Consider the following 21,547-nt stretch of genomic DNA (forward strand, 5'->3'; position numbering starts at 1 on the left):
TGAAGGATCATCATGACACTTTTTTCAGTTACAGGCCACATATCCTGTGGATACACGTTAGGTGTCTTCAATGTCGTCTTTAGGGGCAGTTTCCCACGCCAAGGACGAGAGTGTGCCCGAAACCTCTGTCCGCTCCTCCGCCATCTTTGACAAGGCCGTTGGTAGAATGAGGGTGACTTCTTATGCTGGAAGTCTTCAGCCACCAATGTTGATTATTACTCAAAATTCTAACCCGAGACCGATTACGTTTTGATTACTAATAAAAGACGCTACCCGTAGACCACGGATGGAGACGGCTATAGAGACAGCGTGATTCAGTGTTTCTGCAGTGGGCTTCCAACGACTTGCTAAGCTCATAGCATTTCGAGTTGCTGCACTAAGCCCGGCAAAACGAGGTCCGGTACGATCTCAGGAGGTGTCCCATGGCTTCTGTCTCCTCAATGTACTCTCACCTTTGAAACACTTCTTCTGTTTTCTGTTGTTCTCCAACACTCCGTCAACTGCGCAATTTTGAGATATTGTTGTGCAATACTGTCCGACTGTTTTTGGTGACGGTGCCTTTTCAATGCTGTGAAGGTGAAAACAACCACAGCATTACTCAGGTAATTATCCTGTTCATTATAAGGTCAACAGCTCTTACACCATTCGGAAGTGGTGCTATTATTACTGTATATTTAACTAATAAAATTTCAGATTAGACAGTTCTGTCTACAGGACTTCTGTTTTCTCCACAACAGTAACTTTGTTGGGTTTACATACTTCATTTCTTATATTGTACACCTTATTCGTCATCATCGCGGTAGCTGCTGCCGATCAGTATCCAGTCGGAAACGGAGAATAGTATACAGCGTGTTTCCGCAACTATGAAACTTGAGACATATATTTACGAATCTCTCAAGTTTAGCCTTCCAGATTTCAATACGTCCTCCATCAGAGACACGAACAGTATCACACAGGTATTCGAATTCCTCCCATTCTCGGGTAAGCATGTCCATCGTCTCTGATTTTATAGCAGAATGGACCCAGTTCTTCAAGTATTCTATGTACGGTGGTAATGTTAGAGAATAAATGTGTCATTAATGACCCCTCCCACCCTCCCCCCTTCCCCACCCCCCCAGGAACCAGTCACAGGGCGTCGAATCCGATGACCATGGAGACCAGCTGGAGAGTGCTTAGTCATCGGCTGTCCGACGGCCAGTCCAACCGCTCGATGGCAGAGTTTCATCCAGAAATTCACGAAATTGGCGACTGCAGTGGGGGGATACCCCTATTGTTGGAAAATGAACTAGTCCTCATTTAGCCTCGGAAACAACCAGTTTTGTAACATAGTAAGGTACAGCTGACCGTTACCGTTTTTCTACCAATGACGGGTGAGCTATACGAACATGAGTGGAATATCTAACAAAAAAGAACGATGTATCGATTGTGTTTCCTCAGCATGTTATAGTCTTAGGTGGAGATTTCAATTTACCAGATATAGACTGGGACACTCAGATGTTCAGGACGGGTGGTAGGGACAGAGCATTGAGTGACATTATACTGAGTGCACTATCCGAAAATTACGTCGAGCAATTAAACAGAAAACCGACTCGTGGAGATAACACATGTTCAGTGTGTACAGGATTCTGTAGGTCCTATATTTGAACACTGTGTTCTTTTAATTTCCCGGCTTACTGGAAAGTCGCTTCATCACTGAACACAATGCGTTGTGCGAAAGTGTAATTATTGTCAATATCATTCTGAAGTATGTCAGAAAATACCACACGTTTGCATTTGTCGTCATGATATAAAGCCTGTAACAGCAGTAACTTGTGCGGGCTACATAACCAAGTGACGTCTCAAAACACGCCAACTTGTTTTTGTAGACAGTTGTATCTCCCGACTGGCACGACGAGTTGATTTTGTAGGACTCGGCTGGAAAGCGGTTTGAATCCGGGTGACATTTTCGTCGGTAACACGAGAGCAGCCAGGATTCTCTCCTTCACATACACATCCGGTGGCTACAAACTGTCGATATCACCTGCGAATGCTCCATTCGTTCAGATGATCAGTTTGGTACCCCAACCTGAAGCGTCGTTGCACTGTGATCACGAAATTGCACTTCGCAAACTCGAAAACTCAAAATTATTTCTGGTTTGGAGTAGCCATTTTGCAGTATGCGACGGTAGCCAAGCAAGAATAAGAGAACCGACAACCAGCAGCAATAGATTTTTTTTTGGTCATCAGTCTACTGACTGGTTTGATGCGGCCCGCCACAAATTCCTTTCCAGTGCTAACCTCTTCATCTCAGAGTAGCACTTGCAACCTACGTCCTCAATTATTTGCTTGACGTATTCCAATCTCTGTCTTCCTCTACAGTTTTTGCCCTCTACAGCTCCCTCTATTACCATGGAAGTCATTCCCTCATGTCTTAGCAGATGTCCTATCATCCTGTCCCTTCTCCTTATCAGTGTTTTCTACATATTCCTTTACTCTCCGATTCTGCGTAGAACCTCCTCATTCCTTACCTTATCAGTCCACCTAATTTTCAACATTCGTCTATAGCACCACATCTCAAATGCTTCGATTCTCTTCTCTTCCAGTTTTCCCACACTCCACGTTTCACTACCATACAATGCTGTACTCCAGACGTACATCCTCAGAAATTTCTTCCTCAAATTAAGGCCGGTATTTGATATTAGTAGACTTCTCTCGGCCAGAAATGCCTTTTTTGCCATAGCGAGTCGGCTTTTGATGTCCTCCTTGCTCCGTCCGTCATTGGTTATTTTACTGCCTAGGTAGCAGAATTCCTTAACTTCATTGACTTCGTGACCATCAATCCTAATGTTAAGTTTCTCGCTGTTCTCATTTCTACTACTTCTCATTACCTTCGTCTGTCTCCGATTTACTCTCAAACCATACTGTGTACTCATTAGACTGTTCATTCCGTTCAGCAGATCATTTAATTCTTCTTCACTTTCACTCAGGATAGCAATGTCATCAGCGAATCGTATCATTGATATCCTTTCACCTTGTATTTTAATTCAACTCCTGAACCTTTCTTTTATTTCCATCATTGCTTCCTCGATGTACAGATTGAAGAGTAGGGGCGAAAGGCTACAGCCTTGTCTTACACCCTTCTTAATAAGAGCACTTCGTTCTTGATCGTCCACTCTTATTATTCCCTCTTGGTTGTTGTACATATTGTACATGACCCGTCTCTCCCTATAGCTTACCCCTACTTTTTTCAGAATCTCGAACAGCTTGCACCATTTTATACTGTCGAACGCTTTTTCCGGGTCGACAAATCCTATGAAAGTGTCTTGATTTTTCTTTAGTCTTGCTTCCATTATTAGCCGTAACCTCAGAATTACCTCTCTCGTCCCTTTACTTTTCCTAAAGCCAAACTGATCGTCACCTAGCGCATTCTCAATTTTCTTTTCCATTCTTCTGTAGATTATTCCTGTAAGCAGCTTCGATGCATGAGCTGTTAAGCTGATTGTGCGATAATTCTCGCACTTGTCAGCTCTTGCCGTCTTCGGAATTGTGTGGATATAGACTATTTATTAGTTACTACAATGAGTGAGCCGTGGCTCAACGATCGATAGTTTTGACAACAGAGTATTTTGTAATGGGTACATTCTTTTCAAAACCGCGGTACTTCTAGAAATGAGCACTGAAGCGCTTTATGTGAGATTATAAAGATCCTGAGTGCCCTGTGGACTTATTTTTCGTTCAGGGCCTAAGATTTCACATTGGCAGTATTTACATGTGCCGGGGACTTCTGCTCGTGAAAATTAAAAATATCGAAAATAACAAAACCGTGTTGATTCTAAGCCCTGACCTTTGTAATCGAGGAGTTATGCCACATTGAGAAAGGCACTCTGTTTTTACGAAACCCATATATTATTATCTCTCTCAAGTCACTTCAATTCAAAACAACGATTCCACTTGCATTAGTAAAGTCATTGCACACTGTGACACGTTCCATCACACTCGGTGCACAAGTGACAGAGGACGAAAAATTTACTAGAGAAGTATTTCCGAAATCCATCAGAAAATGTGGACGAGGTCCGTCAGAAAATAAGCGAAACATAAAATGAAAAAAATGTGTAGTTAATAAAAAATATTCAATTCGTTGTGGTCTGTTTGGCTGTATGACTCATTTGCATGCAGACACGTCTGCATTCGTCCGTTTCACAGCTCGGTGCATTTCCAGATAATATTTACCTTTCGTCGGAGAATCGTGACTCCGCGTAGCAACTGTTTACACTTGATGCGAACTTCGAACGCTCGATGCGCAAATGGTTCAAATGGCTCTGAGCACTATGGGACTTAACTTCTGAGGTCATCAGTCCCCTAGAACTTAGAACTACTTAAACCTAAGGACATCATACACATTCACGCCCGAGACAGGATTCGAACCTGTGGCCGTAGCGGTCTCGCGGTTCCAGACTGTAGCGCCTAGAACAGATCGGCCAACCCGGCCGGCCTGGATGCACAACTTGTTTTGAAAACACCCGAACTGCGTTCTGCTAAGCTTAACGTCTGTGTGGTGGCTCCACAAGTGGTGTTCTCTACATCCCATCAATAAACTTTGACAATGCCGCTGGAAACTCTGAAGGAAACAGAGATAAAAATGTAGGGAGTGAAAAGTATCAACTTGTACAGAAACCAGAGTGTGCTTATGACAGTCGAAGGACGTGAAAGGGAGGCAATAAAGTAGCACATTGGTTATCCCATTACCGACCAACCGAAGCAACTGTTAACAGCGGGCGTACAACAGTAGAATCCTAAATCTGTACGCGGACCATGTAGAGGTTCAGAGGGCGCTGGACTGGTGGTTTCCCCCTATGTTTGGGTCTGGACATGCCAGCGACTACAGGTTGGTATTTGTTTCGCAGATTTGGGCAAATTTTTTTTTTTTTTTGAGGGGGAGAGCGACTTTTGGGGATGTGGATACTTTGGGAAAATTTTTTGGGGCAGAAAAATTATTTACGGCTGAAATTGAGGAAGTTGCTTATGCCATCCCTGATATTTTAGTTCAAACAACACATAGTTTTCTAGATATTCACTTTATGTCGCAATCGGTCCAAATCAATCGATACATCGTTCTTTTTGTGGGAGACGTTAGGATCACCACATTGATACGTCTCTGTGATATCACCGTGATGTATACATGGCCACTTTCAACAGTTTGGGAAGTCTATCGACCTTCTTAGACATAACGAGTTCTAGGAAGACGCCATGTTGTATTTTGTTGATTTACTTGAAGGACTTTGAGGAGTTTAAATTACAACGTATGTCCTATGAATATATGCTGTTTGAGATACTGAGGATTTTTTGAAAACGCGTCAGTACCGGTATGATTTGTCACAATGAAATGTAAGATAATAACAGATCAGCGGTGAAGAGCCTTCAGGAGGTGTGAGTAGAAAGGACTCCCACGAATTTATTTGTTGGCAGTAACGTAGTGGTTAGAGGTGTCGAGCTTCGAAGTGAGACATATAGGTGGTGCACTAGTGATAAAGCAATAGAATGAAAAAAAGCGTGAAAAACGCAGATGTGACACACCTAGAGGAGGTCTTTCGTTTTTCTACTCAGTCGATTGTTTTCACTCAGAAATGAAAAATTTTAGTTTATGTATTATAATTTCGTGATGCGTACGATAATTGTATGGCCCCGTACGTATAATTCTACCTTTTGAAGCTTTTAACATTGATAACACATAATTGTTTAGAGGAGAAGGTAATTTTAAGATATTGGTGGAAAAGTTGCCGCCGGCCAGGATGGCCGAGCGGTTCTAGGCGCTACAGTCTGGAGCCGCGCGATCGCTGCGGTCGCAGGTTCGAATCCTGCCTCGGGCATGGATGTGTCCTTAGGTTAGTTAGGTTTAAGTAGTTCTAAGTTCTAGGGGACTGATGACCTCAGAAGTTAAGTCCCATAGTGCTCAGAGCCATTTGAACCATTTTTGAAAAGTTGCCAAATTGGGGAACGTTTTTGTCTGCTATGGGGGAATTTCGGAAATTCAATCTGGCAACTCTGGGACCTGCGCTTGTGACAGATCGCGTTGCCCTCGGTGCGGGTCGCAAAGAGGATTAAACGGAAAGTCAGTGTTTAAAATGTTTGTGAGATTTAGCGGAAAAACAAGAGTCTCAGCTTTGCAACAAAAACAAATTTGGAACTTCTTTTCGTCAACTTTTGGTTTACTACAGGCGCCATTTTGGACATTTCAAACAGGGCTATGTAGTTAGTTCTTTGTGTTCTTTGTAAGAGACGTGATACAAAACATACTTGTACTGTCATATTTTTAATTCAGTGCTTCTTTATTTATTGTTACTATGAACTGTAGAGCAGTATGTTTTCGTAAATAATCTCTATTATGTTAAAACCAGTTATCCGAACATTCCAGTCAATAATTATTTCGGAAAACCTATGCTGTAGCTACTATAGTTGACTGCGAGGAAGTGTTGTAGCGTATCCTCCATGTTATTCGATCCGTACACTCAGAAAAACAGTAAAGAAAAACAAAGAGAAACTTGGGAAGTGAAATTAAGTACATGGAGCAGAAATGAGAATTTTAAGGTTCACTGGTGACATTAACAATCTGACAAAAAAGGCAAACGTCTTGCAAGACCAGCTCAATGGGATGTATAATGTCTTGAAAAGAAACTGAGATATTTAAATAATGAAATATGGACCTACAAAACAGACGATGTCGGAAGTAGAAAAGACACTGGTAATATTAAGGAAAATATTATGAGAACAGAGATCTTTTCACCTCTAATATGTATTATTTAGGAACCCCTTTCCGAACATTTTTGTTGGGTTTGCAACCTTGTGTGGAAATGAAATGTGGACGACAAGGACTGCGGGCAACAAGGAAATAAATTATGAAATTTGGTGCTACAGAAGAATGTTGGACTTAAGTTGGTTAGATCGAGTAATAGGTACTGAATCGGACTGGAGACAAAATAAATTTATTGTGTAACTTTATCTAAAGAATGGGTCTGTTAACAGTAAAAGTTCTGAGGAATCGAGGAACTGTCAGTTTGTTAGTCGAGGGAAGTGAGGAGACTAAAAATTGGAAACCGATTGCAGTAAGAAAGCTCAAATGTATAAGAGCCCTTTTTCTCAAGAACGGATAGAGGTATCACGTTGAAATCTGTATCAAATACTAAACACTACGGTCAAGAGATACCTGGAACGGGTAGAGGTAGGTAGTTATAATATACGTCAAACACTACTGTCTGTTGGCGGAGTAAATAATTTAATCTCCCAAGTCAATGCAGTCCAAAGAGGAGGCCATATATGACACATATTTTGATACTCGCAAAAACATTCATAAGCACCTGTAGATGAGCTGACTATATACATATCAAGCGTGGTGGTGTAGCGATAAAGCGAGTGCATGGAAACCGAGAGGTCGCGCGTTGGGATCTCGGGGGCCCACGGATTTTTCAGCCTTCGTTTGTCCAGGATGGATGATTGGGGTAGATTAGGGACACGCAAGTCGCTGAAGTGGCGTCCAATAGCAAGGCTTCTACCAGGTCACTGAGCCACAAGAATTTATTATTATTATTTATATACATAATTAAGTTTGTACGGAACCGTCATAGCGCCAGTCACACTCGCAGTTGTTAGGTTTTTTAATATTCACTCACATTTTAGTATAATATGCATTTCATGCATTTAAGAAATTGATGGATTTAAAATTTTATATATGAAATCTATCAAGGACATAGCCAGGATTTTGTCAAAAAGGATGGGTCCAATATTATAAAGAGGATTCTAAAAAGGCTCCTGTTTTTTATTCTGAAACACATTTATTTAGTTTTTCAGTTTAATATAAATAATTTGCTTTTAGGAAGCTTATATACAAATAGCATTTGGTTTATAAAATTAAACAAGGAAATTTTTCTTAAAAAAAGAATATCACAATATATTCTTAACAAAATATACAAAAAATATTCAAATGCACAGTTAAATATTTCTTTATTTGGCGATATGATGACTTAAACTCTACTGCTAAACGAATTAAAATTCGGATATAATGTATTGCCTCTTTGCTTACAAAATACAGCTCAGTCTTATGAGGATCATTACCTCAAAGCAGAAGAATCGTAACGTTAGGTTGAGTAACTTATAAAGTCGAATAGGTTAAAATATTGTTTGACAATAGGTATCTTTCTATTCCTGCAGTCATGTATTTACATTTGCGGCTTATCAGAAACCAAGTCATAATTTCTCTAGAGCATTAAGGATCCCAAGTTCCTCAACTCAGTCTCAAATTTTATTACAGGATCTTTCATTTCTTCAAATTCCTCGGTTTCCTCAAGTGCCCAAGAACTTTTTTAAAAAACTATAATTCGACAGTCAACTAGAAATTATAGGAACCAAATTTATTTATAAAACAAAACGGAATACATAAATATTACCTGCTATAGTTTTGGTATGTTAATATGATTCATGTATTGCTTTCAGCTATATTTCTAATGAATGCGGGCTCATAAATGAGGATTTATCCATGATAATATGGTTATATACATTCTGATGCTAATATACCCCTCTATGATACACAACATGCATGTTTGTTTACAAACACGTTATAGTTATCATGGTTGGATTCACTGTTCCAAGGATATTAAGACTAAGATATTCCATGGCAGAACTCCATTCTTGTCGTAAAAATCGAAGACATGACACATTGCTGTTAAAGAACGTTCTGGAAGATAAGCGTATGAGCCTAAATGTGGATAATTTGGATTGTTATTAATTATTCATTGTGCTGTCATTAGTGATTGGAGTCTCCAAAGAGACGTTCGGCTCGCATTTGATTCAGCTCTTTTCATTTAAGCAGAGAGTCTGCATCTTTAAGGGGACTAGAATTTGTCAGGAAACAAAGGAATTCGGAAGAAATTGGATGTGGCCTATAGCAAGGGCACAACACCATCATTTGCCTAAACGGAAAATCGGAAACGATAGAAAATCATTTTCAAGTTTGCCGGCGAATGGATTCGAACAACCTCGCTTCCCAAACTCATGGATTGCTTGGTTAGTGTGCAACGCCGCGATTTTTTGTGTTTCGCTTTGCAGAAAACAATTTCGGTTGTTTCTTCTTCTGCAGTCCTGTCTACACGACTTCCCTGTTAAAAACCAATAATGTTCCTCTGGTGTAAAAGCTGTGATAGAAATAGTAGCATTACATCAGTCCAAATGCTTTCATTATCAGGTTAGCTGAAAGATTAACTAAAAAATAGTTTGCTAGTGAAAACTTCTACATATTGTCACTTGTTTGATACAAAACACTGCCAGGTCCGAGCTAATCTTAAATTACAGTTTCGTCAGTCACAGGCAATCACACTTACTCGTAACAGACAGTGTATGCTTATTAACCAAAGCCATTACCAAAAGGATTAACAAATGGATTGTCTGTGACAAAATGTTCGCTCAAATATTACACAATTAATCCGCTACGAATGTTAAATTTGCTGACACTCCTTGTACAACACGCTAAGCGCATTTTGGTTATTCAAAAGTCACAGTTTACATATTAAAACCGGAATTTCACGTTTGGGTCCACTTCACGGCACTCCAAAGTCAAGTTTGGACGATTATTCCGTAAATTTATCACATCTGTTCTTATATCCACATCAAACATGATCGCGCCTGAGATTAGAACTGAAATTAGGCTTCACAAAGCAATTCTCTTAGCCCACAAAATACGCCCAAACATAATGTCTTCTGATTCCCTGATATACATTGTAAACAATTCAATATTACTATTAAACCGCGCAATCTCACATCTTTTACTTTTGATCAGTCACAACTTAATAGATTTTATGAACAATTTATCGAAAGAACAAATTTCTATAATTCGTAAATATCAAAATAATTATATTATTTCTATATATTTGTAAATTATCGTAAAATGCACCTTGTTTTCTCAGTCCCATAAACTGGCTAGTTGTAATTTACAGTTTACCCCGAGTATGATTCAATTTCTCTGTACATAGTTCTCACGCTAATGAATACTCAGTTACTAGAGATAACAATATTCATTTATTTAGTACTTCACATTCCCACCATCATTAACACTAATAACTAGACAAATTAGCAATAATTAATTAAAGTCCTAATAATGGCAATAAATACAAGTTTGTAAGATGCTGACACATTTCGGCTACAGCCGAAACTATTTGCAGCTAGTTACTGGATCCGAGCGCATCTGTCATGCGAGATTGGACTTATGTATGAAGCTATCTGCTACATAACCACTATTTTTCTACGTTTAATTGTTTTCCAACAGTAAACATAGTAAACAAAAATGCATTATTCTTACTACAGACTTGCCAACTATAAAACTAATCCAGCGTACATTTTACAGAAACCTTCTTTTACGTAAAACCATAAATTATAAAACAACATATTAACTTGTTTCTACAACAATTAAAATTTTTACAGCATTTTACTTAATTAACGAATTTCATTTTTTTTAATTTTTGCCACAGTTTTCGTTTTGTGGTACGTCCATGTGTACGTATTTGTAGCTTCATCCTATCTTATAATCGGGCAGTATTTGTGTCCTGCTACATTACGGAACATTTTATCTTCCAAAATCGTGGAATCTTATTTGTGTGGCGTCCACAACACTTCACCTTCACTTCCAATCATTAAGACTGCAGTTTCTATTGCGACTTTCCTGCAACATAAACTAAACTCCGTCCGAACAGCCCTTGGAAGCCCCTACGGTACCGACTTGCCGCCGTGTCACCCTCGGTCCACAGGCGTCAATGGATGCAGATATGGAGGGGCTTGTGGTCAGCACCCCGCTCTCCCGGCCATATGTCAGTTTACGAGACCGGAGCCGCTACTTATCAATCAAGTAGCACCTCAGTTTGCCTCGCAAGGGCTGAGTGCACCCCGCTTGCCAACAGCGCTCGGCAGACCGGATGGTCACCCATCCAAGTGCTAGCCCAGCCCGACTGCGCTGAACGTTGGTAATCTGATGGGAACCAGTGTTACTACTGTGGAAAGGTCATTGGCCTTTCCTGCAACAAAGTTCGAATAAAACTAATTTTACACAGTATCTTCCTTAAAGATAAATATTATTACATATGCTTTCTGCAATATTATTCGTTTTTCCTTACGTAATGAATTACAACTTAAAATATAATATTTATTCTCCCCACTGAAAGTAAATTAACGAGTAATTTTCTTTAGCTGATGCACTCAAGTGGCACAAATATGAAACTACTTGGAAAAAAATTACTTCTCAAAATGAGAAACATCAACATTTTTGGAAAAAAGAGGTTGCTAGTGAAAGTATTCTCTAGACTTACTTAATTCAGGAAAAGTTTCTTAACTATGTTTTGCAAATCCTTCAAAAAACTTAAAACTAATGCAAAATATTCTTGTACCAATTTTACAACATAATGTAGTTACCACAGTTTCTTCTTCAGAGTTTATATACAGCCACAAGTATTTGTGGTAGACCCGGTTGCCTCTCAAAACCATCACTGTAAAAAACATCTAGGTCATAGATCAGAACAGGTTACATCAAAATTTTATGAATTTATTTACACAACTTCACTCTCACTCACATTTACTCTCTCACACTTTCAAATTAGTCTTGTCAATATTCGGATATGTGTTTCATATTCCCACTGCAGTTCTTAAGTAACCATACTACTTAGTTTATTTCGAAAGTCACAACCAGCAAGTTTTTTGTCACTATTTCTTCAGCTTCCTTCAGTGAATTGTGTACAATTTCCCTTCTGTCAAAACCTTCTCTGTGTCAGGAGCTCACACATATATTTGCCAGATTTCTCTCACTATTCTCCCTTTCAAAATTTGTCAATCTGTCTACTAATGACAGATCAAAAAACTTCTCAACATCCATCTCTTCTCTTTTTACCATAATTAGTTTCTTCACTAACTCTTTGTAGTCACTACCATCTTCATCTTCGCAAAATTATCAACTGGCTGACCTCCACTATGTTCACCATCTGCCTGCACTTTTCCCCTTCCTGCACATAAATCTTCATTAATTGCTTTCAGTGTTTCCTCCGCCCTTTTCTCGCATACCTCCTGCAATCTCTCATAATCTGTATTCTCCCCATTTGCACGACAAGATTCGTAGTCGGTTTCACTGTATATGCTTTCCTGATATCAGATGATTTGTCGTTTTTCTTTATATCATCTTCCATATTCTCTACACTGCAGTGTTTACTTCTTTCTTGGAAATTAAGAAATTCCTCCAAGTTACAGTTAAACATGCATATCCTAGCTTCATTAGTGTAACTTGACTTGTATCACTTCTTTCATTACTTTTATATACCGTTATTTGGCTGTTGCTTTATACAAAGGGCATGAATAGCAGATTAAGCTTACTGTTACCCATTCTGCCAACGCTAGTTGCTTCATAGACGGGATCTAGTTTCCCGTAGTCTAGGATTCTTGTTCACTTCTTACTCTAAACCCCACCTGTTGTCTGTTTCGAAAATCTTCATTGTCAAGTCTCCGAGAAAGCAATCTATACCAAGATACTTATTCTCTATTAATCTGCCGCAGTATGTCACCACCTTCCAGTTCCCCTAGTGTTATTATTATTATTATTATTCCGGAATACGCCCATTCTGGTTACATTCAAGTTCTGCTGGTTTTTCACATTAAACTTTGGGACCCAAAGCTCTTATTTGCTTGCTCCTCCTCTTGCAATTACTTTCAGCTCTTTCCAAGTAATTAATAAACTTGTTAACGTCATCCGTAGGAACAGCAATAATTCTATTGCACCAGTTCATGCAACCCATGATCATTTGTTTACGTTCTAACATTTTCGTCAAATACGACAAACCCCTTTACACTTTCCTTTCTTGTATTTAACCCTTCACCCGCCCAGAAACTGTTCTGCAACTTCATTTGTTCCTGCTTACCCCAATAGTCTTTGAAAAACGGTTCCTTGAATTTGTCGGACGTATCATATTGTTCATTAGCGGTGACAGTCACATCCTAGTTTGTATCAAGGAATTTGGACGTAAAAAAGCCGATCTTTTGTCTATCAGTCCACTAAGTAGGCAAAAAATTTTTAGAATCGTTGAAAAATTCTGCTGGATGCACATTTATGACGGATCAAAACGCAGAAATTGTCTATTTGTGAATTAGCCACATCAAAAGATTCTGTCACCAAAGTACAACCTCCACCGTTAGTGCAACTCCTAATTTTATGCTCTACTTTAGACAATTTATTTTCATGATCATGTAATTTAGTTAGTACTGTATGAACTAGATCTGTAGTAGATTCTACCATGTCCACACGATCAGACGCAGCCTTCACAGACCTCGAGCATTTTTCACTTTCTGCAGTAATTTTACTGCCTAAAGCTGTGTGGTTATTTTCGAAACAAATTTGACACCAGCAATTTTTGCTCGATTTTATGTACATTCTCCTTAACTTGATCTACCCTTTGTTTCTTTCCAATAGCTACATTTTAATAACCTATGTTAATTGACTTTTAACATTTGAGGATTTCGTACAATCTTTCTCAACTTGAGATACTCTTTCTTTAACCTTAGTACCAAAGAAATACAAGTCTTTTTCTCACATTTCCTTCAGCTCGGCAGCCTGTTTTTTGAATTTTACATTAATTTCACATATCAACTTTTTAAGCTCACCAGGCGAACCATTAATGCTACTAGACTGTTGCTCGATTTTCTGATCAAGGCTATCAGTCTGCTATTCTATATCCTTATTTATACCTTGTGTTATTTAAGATAAGTTTTTCTTCATATCAAATATTAATGCTGCAAACAATTCTTGCGAGGTTCCTGGTTCATTTCTCCACAGTAAAACTTCCTGTTCTATTTGCTTTACAGGCAACTTACCCACTTAAGCATCTGTTCCAACTGTTTCTTGCTCATTTACATCAAACTGATTAACATTACATATATAATAACTAAAATAATAGCTAAAATCACTCAATCGATTAATGTCGCGATTTAAGATATCTCCAGTAGTTGGATTTTCCGAACTATTTTGTTCCACTTCAACCCCCACAGTTGTGGGAACATTCACAACTGAAATATCATTACTTAATAAATCAGCTGCTTGTCGTTGTTCAGGAGATTTTTTTTCCTTTATTGTTATTTTGACACCTTATACAAAGGTAGGCCGGCAGCGGCAAAACTACGCCGCTCTTCGGGCACAGATAATACATTTATTACAAGTGGAGACATCTAAAAACGAAACAACACGGTGGATAGACAACAGTAGACACACAAATGTAAAAATACATGAAGTCGTTGACAAGTGCAGAGTCTAAATGGTTTAAAAATGGCTCTGAGCGCTATGCGACTTAACTTCTGAGGTCATCAGTCGCCTAGAACTTAGAACTAATTAAACCTAGCTAACCTAAGGACATCACACACATCCATGCCCGAAGTAGGATTCGAACCGGTGACAGTAGCGGCCGCTCGGTTCCAGACTGTAGCGCCCAGAACCGCACGACCACTCCGGCCGGCGCAGCGTCTAAAGAAAACCGTTCAGCACTTGGGCACTAACAGAGAGGACAGAAACGGCACACGTGAACGAAGGAATACAAATGACGAAACACTGAATCACTAACGTGATGGCACACACAAAAACACTGGCGACGATCTCCAGCGCGCGAATGTTCACTTTACGTGTACGAGTCCGAGGATCTGCCAAAAGGGGAAAAGGTGGGGGAGGAGGGAGAGGGGAGGGTGTAGATGCTAGTGGCAGAGGAGATGGGAGGGAGAGGAAAGAAGGTAGGGAGGTTGGGGAAGACCAAGGAGGACGGGGGAGGAAGGAGGAAAGGTAGGGAGAGAGGGTGCCCTAAGGAAAAACACTGGGTGTGGAAGGGGAGGATCAAAGTTGGTAGGAGGGGTAGATGGAGGGGATGAGGGCATCATCAGGGATGGGTAGTTGGTAGAAGCCACCTTGGGCGAGGGTATGGAGAGTGGAGAGATGGAGAGCAGGTGGGACGTGGGAATACAGGCGCGGCAGCGGACGGGGTTGGGAGTGGATGGGAGGGACAAGTGGGTGAGGGGTATCAAGTTTACGGGAGTTGTAGAGGACCTGTATCCGTTCGAGGGAAAGGAGGATGTGCGGGAATGGAATGAGGTCATACAGAATCCGCGTGGGGGAGGGTAGACGGATGCGATAAGCGAGGCGGAGCGCATGGCGTTCTAGGATTTGAAGGAATTTGTAAAAGGTTGGAGTGGCAGAGATCCATGCAAGGTGGGCGTAGCAGAGAATAGGGCGGATAAGGGATTTATAGGTGTGGAGGATAGTGGAGGGGCCCAGACCCCATGTGCAGCCAGAAAGGAGCTTGAGGAGTCGGAGGCGGGAGCGTGCCCTGGCTTGGATTGTCCGGAAATCGGGGGTCCAGGAGAGGCAACGGTCAAGGGTGACGCCAAGATAGTTGAGGGTGGGCGTGAGGGTGATAGGACGGTCATAAATGGTGATATAGAAGTCGAGGAGACGGAAGGAGGTAGTGGTTTTGCCTACAATGATCTCCTGCTTGTTCAGGAGTGCTCACTTGACTGATAGTTTGAAATGAGCCTTATCCCCTTCTTTCACATTTATGGAACTGTCACTCTCTTTAATCATTGCAAGTCTCTTAATACAACCACACAATGAATAAAATACACCCAACTTATCTCTAGTTGTCTGCTGTGGTCGCGGCGTGTGGTCTCTGCGGGTCCGATCTCCGCCTTCAGCTACATCAGTTTGAGTGCCCTCACTCGCGGCATGTTCTCAGCTCTGAGCTGTTACACCGCTGCTAACTGCGTCTGTCGCTGTCTAGTACAGTTCTACGCTGCGCCTTTCGTGGTCTTGGTGACTTTTGCCATCCGTTGCACGTCGTAAAATGCCAGTCCTCTTGGCATCGAGCTTCCTTTTCTCATTCACGTGCACTGTCCCATTCTACCGTTTGCTCACTGGGCTACACTGGCCACTTTCTGAAGTGTACCCGACTGCGGTTTCGACCTACTACGGGTTTTAATGCCCGACCGATGTACCATTGGCGATGGCGCAGTTTCTTATGTTTCGTGCCACGGAAAAAATTCTGTTCTCCTTTAGGTGATTTGTTCTGGAGTCATTTCCACATGCCTTTTCTATTAAGAACGAATAATGTTCCTCTGCTGGTAAAGCTGTAGTAGAACCAGTAGCGTTACAAGACTCCAATGGTTGCAAAAAATGTTTTTCAGAATCAGATTAGCTGAGTGATTAATTTAAAGGTAGTTTTCAAGTGAAAACTTCAATATATTGTCTCTTTTTGGATACAGAAAGTCGTAATAATGGCAATCAGTATTTATTCTAAATTATACTATTTTAACTACCTGATAATTTCATAGTCCGTAAGATGCTGACTGCTTGCAGCTAGCTACTGGATCCGAGCGCATCTGCCATGCGAGACATGAGCCATGTATGAAGCTGGCTGCTTGCTGCCGTCTTGTACGTACATAGGGACGATGCAAGCTCCAACACTCAGACCTACCGTGGTCAGCAGAGGATTTGAAGAAACTGGTTGCTGTACATAGTCTTGAAATAAAATAAAAGCATCACAACAAAAGATGGAGTTGTTATATTGTTCGTTTTACCTTTGTCATGTTTGGTCATTTTATTGTGCATTTATTTATTCATATTTTAAGATTTTAATGTGCATGAAATTATTTTAGGATTACAAGAGCGTAAACAGATTTTGGAGGTGGGAGTGCAGAGCGCGTGCTTCTCGGAGAAACTGAAGTATCCCGCTGAAAATATCTCTTAGAACCGAACGAACTATAGAATGTGCTGTCATCGCATACCCCTTCCTCTCTCCACATATTACTGGGTTTTATAACTGAGTACCACCCATATGACCTGTCTAGGTGATACTTTGCCATTTGGGCTAGTAATGATGGAATTGTAAGCAATTTCTATTAAAAAAAATCGTCGCTGTTTGGTCTGTTTTTTTAACACTATTTTTGTATTTTTTGCACTGATTTTTTATGCACTGATTGTAGTTTAATGTTGTTTGTAATGATGTCTATCGCCCCGCTATCTTGCAAAATACTGACATATTGCAACCACAAAGTTCTACCAGTCTCAAAATAACAATTCCAGTGCCAACATTAAATTGCTATATATAGTTAATTAGACTGCCAAAGTAGTTCATACATATATTTAACTTACCATAACCATAGTGAATGAATCGAAACAGTTTTCATCTCCTTTCTTGTTACAAACTTATCCATAATTAGAAACTATCTCAACAGCACACAGCACAAAAGCAATGAACGGCAGCACTTACACTAAATTCAACTGCAACTGAAATAATTAACAAAACAACACAGCTCAAGTAAGACCAACAATGTACATTAGTTTTCTTGGCTAAACTAGGAATTGGCGACAGCCAATAGTGTTATCGATGTGTCCATAGAATCTATCGGCGTTATTGTTGACTATTGACACTGCATATTCATTTTTCGTTGTATGATTGACAATCAAAATCTCTTTCAGTTTTAGTGCCTGATTTCATTTAGGAGATAGGAGGGGTGAGGGAGGGTTCCGGACCCTGCGTAACCCACTTTTGCTATGTCCTTGCGTCATTGCACGTTTTTGAGAACCTGACCTCTAGCTGTTACTTATGCGCTATGTGGCGCTGAATGGCATAACGTAATTGTGACCTACGTAACTACATTTGTGAACTATGAAACATACGCCTGATATAAAAAATGCTATGATTATTTATATAAAAGTCAAAACTCAACAGTCATAATGTATACAGCAGAGTTGTTTCTGTACTTGTTTTTTCATAAATTTCATGCAGGAATCAGAAACGTCACACAGACTGTCGAGCTGAACAGTCTCATGGAGAAGTGCTTAGATACACACGTGTGTTTGAGGACCTGAGTAAACTAGAGGAAATTAATCACACTGTCTTATATAAATTGTATCTGCAGATGAACATAACACGAATACGTTAACACTGACTGGCAGCTTCACTTTGAGACCAACCTGGACCAAAATCGGGTATTTTCCTTTAGGAACAAGAGGCTAAATATTTTCAGAGCTTGAACAAAGCGCTTTGAAAGATAAAGCATTTTGAAAATCGATAATCCATTTCAGCACTGTGTTAGTGAAAATCAAAATGCTTCGTTACACAAGTAAAGAATTATTGAGCATCAGTCTCTATAAAAAGCGATCTGACAAGCTGTGCAAGAGTTTAAATGTTTTTCAAATCTTGGAAGCAAACCGGTAGTGTTTTGGAAGTATCAGTGCAGTGAAGAGCGGAGACGGCTTATATATTTAAGTAGCTAGAACCTCTTCAAGTCAGTCGTAATCACAAAGCTGACGTAATTGCATTAATGAAAACGGTTTCAAACTGGCTTGCACTAGTCTTTCCAGATCGTGTCTCACTACTCGTAGCCGCATTTATGTCAAGTGCATTCTTATTAGCGGACGTAGCCATAGAGTATAAATATCTATGGAGAGAGCATTCGGATGTGCAGAACGAGAAATCTGACCTCAACCTCTCCTGCTGCCCAAGGCACGTGGTATTGGGGCGGCGCATGTTAGTCCGTATAGCGCTTAGCGTATTTTGAGTGTTGTTACTTCGTCAGAACAGATAGCTCACCTTCAGATGTATCCTGAAACTTTACATATGCGTTTTACAGACATCTTAATAATTTTATACCTGAAACTGAAATAGTTTTAAAGTTGTGAATAGCAAGGGTGTTGTGTTTTTTGCCACAGTATTACAGTTCAGTTCCACTTTACTTACTTTTTTTCTGGTGCGGGAAAGAAGTGACAGCCAACAATATCTTTTTAGGTTTTCTATTGCACTTATTCATAATTTCGAATCTTTGTTCTAATTAATTACGTAACAATCACACGGTATTGGGTGCCGATGCATCACAGTAAGCTAAAAAAAAAGCATTTGCAGCATTGAAATTGCTACAGTGAATAAGCAATTTACACCATCTGCTTGTCCATTATCTTCAATTATATAATGTAGGAAACAGTCTCATGGAGAAGTGCTTAGATACACACGTGTGTTTGAGGACCTGAGTAAACTAGAGGAAATTAATCACACTGTCTTATATAAATTGTATCTGCAGATGAACAAACCACGAATACGTTAACACTGACTGGCAGCTTAAACACACATGCAAATTTATCTAGCATTTCTCTCGTAAACACATAGACAAAAAAATCGCAGAATTTTGTTCTACAATACAAGACATAATAATACTGCGTCTCGATATTTTTAAACATATAAAACGCCTCATAGTAATATGATATTCACTATTAGAGATTTATTGTATGTACCTATGAAAAGTAACTGGTCCTTTTTACATCCGTAGCAACAACAGTACTGAACCATGGCTGTTATTACTACTAAAACGTGCGAAAACGTATGTAAAAACAGGTGAATACGTGTAATATTAAAGTTTTGCTGTTACCACAAATTTCGGACAAACAGCGACGTCCCAATACCATGTGACTAGACCGGTTTGATGGTGAGAACATGCGCATTAGGCTATGCTCACTCCATAGATATTTATACTCTATGGACATAGCAGTAAACGTTTGCGATGTGCGTAGTCGGCCAGGCATAACTGTCTGTGACCAGAGAGTATGGTTAAAATCGAAGCCACATAGACGGTCACTGGGACAAGTTCTGCCAACTTTCGAAACTCACTGTCGGTTATCACCAGGGTGGAGTTGGGCCTGTCAGCTACATTCACTGTTCTACAGAAGAGTCCACTCTGGTATAATTACACCTTCGAGGTGAGGTGCTGGTTGAAACATCTAATCCACGCTGATGACACATCAAACTCGTTACTACTGTGTGAATGCGATTTTTTCCCAGGAAACTCTACTCGGTTACTCTTTGCTGGGACATCAGAATTTCTCTGTTGTAATACACAAATCACGAAAAGACACCAGTAATACTGACGTTAATCATTTACTTACGTGAACTACTTCTATGCTGCATGGACTACAGCGATCTGATTTAAGATCTATTGAACTATTGTTGGTGAATCATAGCTGGTATTGTTGTGGTCCTCAGTCCAGAGACTGGTTTGATGCAGCTCTCCATGCTACTCTATCCTGTGCAAGCTTCTTCATCTCCCAGTACCTACTTCAACCTACATCTTTCTGAATCTGTTTAGTGTATTCATCTCTTGGTCTCCCTTTACGATTTTTAACCTCCACGCTTCCCTCCAATACTAAATTGGTGATCCTTGATGCCTCAGAATATGACCTACCAGCCGATCCCTTCTTCTAGTCAAGTTGTGCCACAAATTTCTCATCTCTCCAATTCTATTCAATACCTACTCATTAGTTATGTGATCTACCCATCTAATCTTCAGCATTCTTCTGTAGCACCACATTTCGAAAGCTTCTATTCTCTTCTTGTCCAAACTATTTATCGTCCATGTTTCACTTCCATTCATGGCTACACTCCACACAAATACTTTCAGAAACGACTTTCTGACACTTAAATCTATACTCGATGTTAACAAATTTCTCTTCTTCAGAAACGCTTTCCTTGCCATTGCCAGTATACATGTTATATCCTCTCTACTTCGACCATCATCAGTTATTTTGCTCCCCGAATAGCAAAACTCCTTTCGTATGAAATCATGGCGGCGAATCGAGGAAGTACAGTACATACTGACGAAACTAAAATGAGCTCTAACATGGAAAGTAAGCATTTCCGGACACATGTCCACATAACATCTTTTCTTTATTTGTGTGTGAGGAATGTTTCCTGAAAGTTTGGCCGTACCTTTTTGTAACACCCTGTTTATATGTATTTTATCATTTTGAAGTTTGTGTACTTCTCATAGACAGCCAGTTAACTTTTATGCACTTACTCGTATTGCCATCATCTTAATCATAGGCCAGCTCTGAGATGGGATAAATGTAACATCAAATTGCTATACTGCGGAGCTTAATGATACATGCAGAAGCAGCGATAGTGCCTGATCGAAGGCCAAAAACATTTGGTAGTTCGCTTTGAAGTTGCAGGTAGGCCTATAGAAAGACAGACACAAACCTTTACATTTCTGATTTAGGTTTGTTGCGGTTTCTGCGAAAACGAATCAGAGGAATCGTCGAATATGTCCGTTAATAAGACGAAAACCAATTTCCTTTGATCGTAATTTCTACTTTGTGTGTAATGAGCTTCTATTTTCTACTGAGTTCATCTTAAATTTGTCTGCTGCTGTTACACAAAAAAGAATTTATTGGTAGTTTGAATGTGTTTAAAATTACTTTATGCCTTTAACGCCACCAATGGCTGCACGGTGTGGTGTCATGGGATGCGGAATCGGTCGCACAAGCGAGCTCTGCCGTACATGGAAACCTCGTGCCCAGCGAGCGGAACCACGACACGATATTACACAACACAACTTTCTTTTGGATATGGGCTATGGACTGTCACTGCGTTAAGTCAGAAGTACATATTTCTGTTGGTAGTTATATTTTATTACTTTTCATATGAAATATACAACGGAGGCAAGTGCATGTTGCTACATCGTAGTCATGAAA

This window comes from Schistocerca serialis, chromosome 9 (assembly GCF_023864345.2).
Source record: "Schistocerca serialis cubense isolate TAMUIC-IGC-003099 chromosome 9, iqSchSeri2.2, whole genome shotgun sequence".
NCBI lineage: Eukaryota > Metazoa > Arthropoda > Insecta > Orthoptera > Acrididae > Schistocerca > Schistocerca serialis.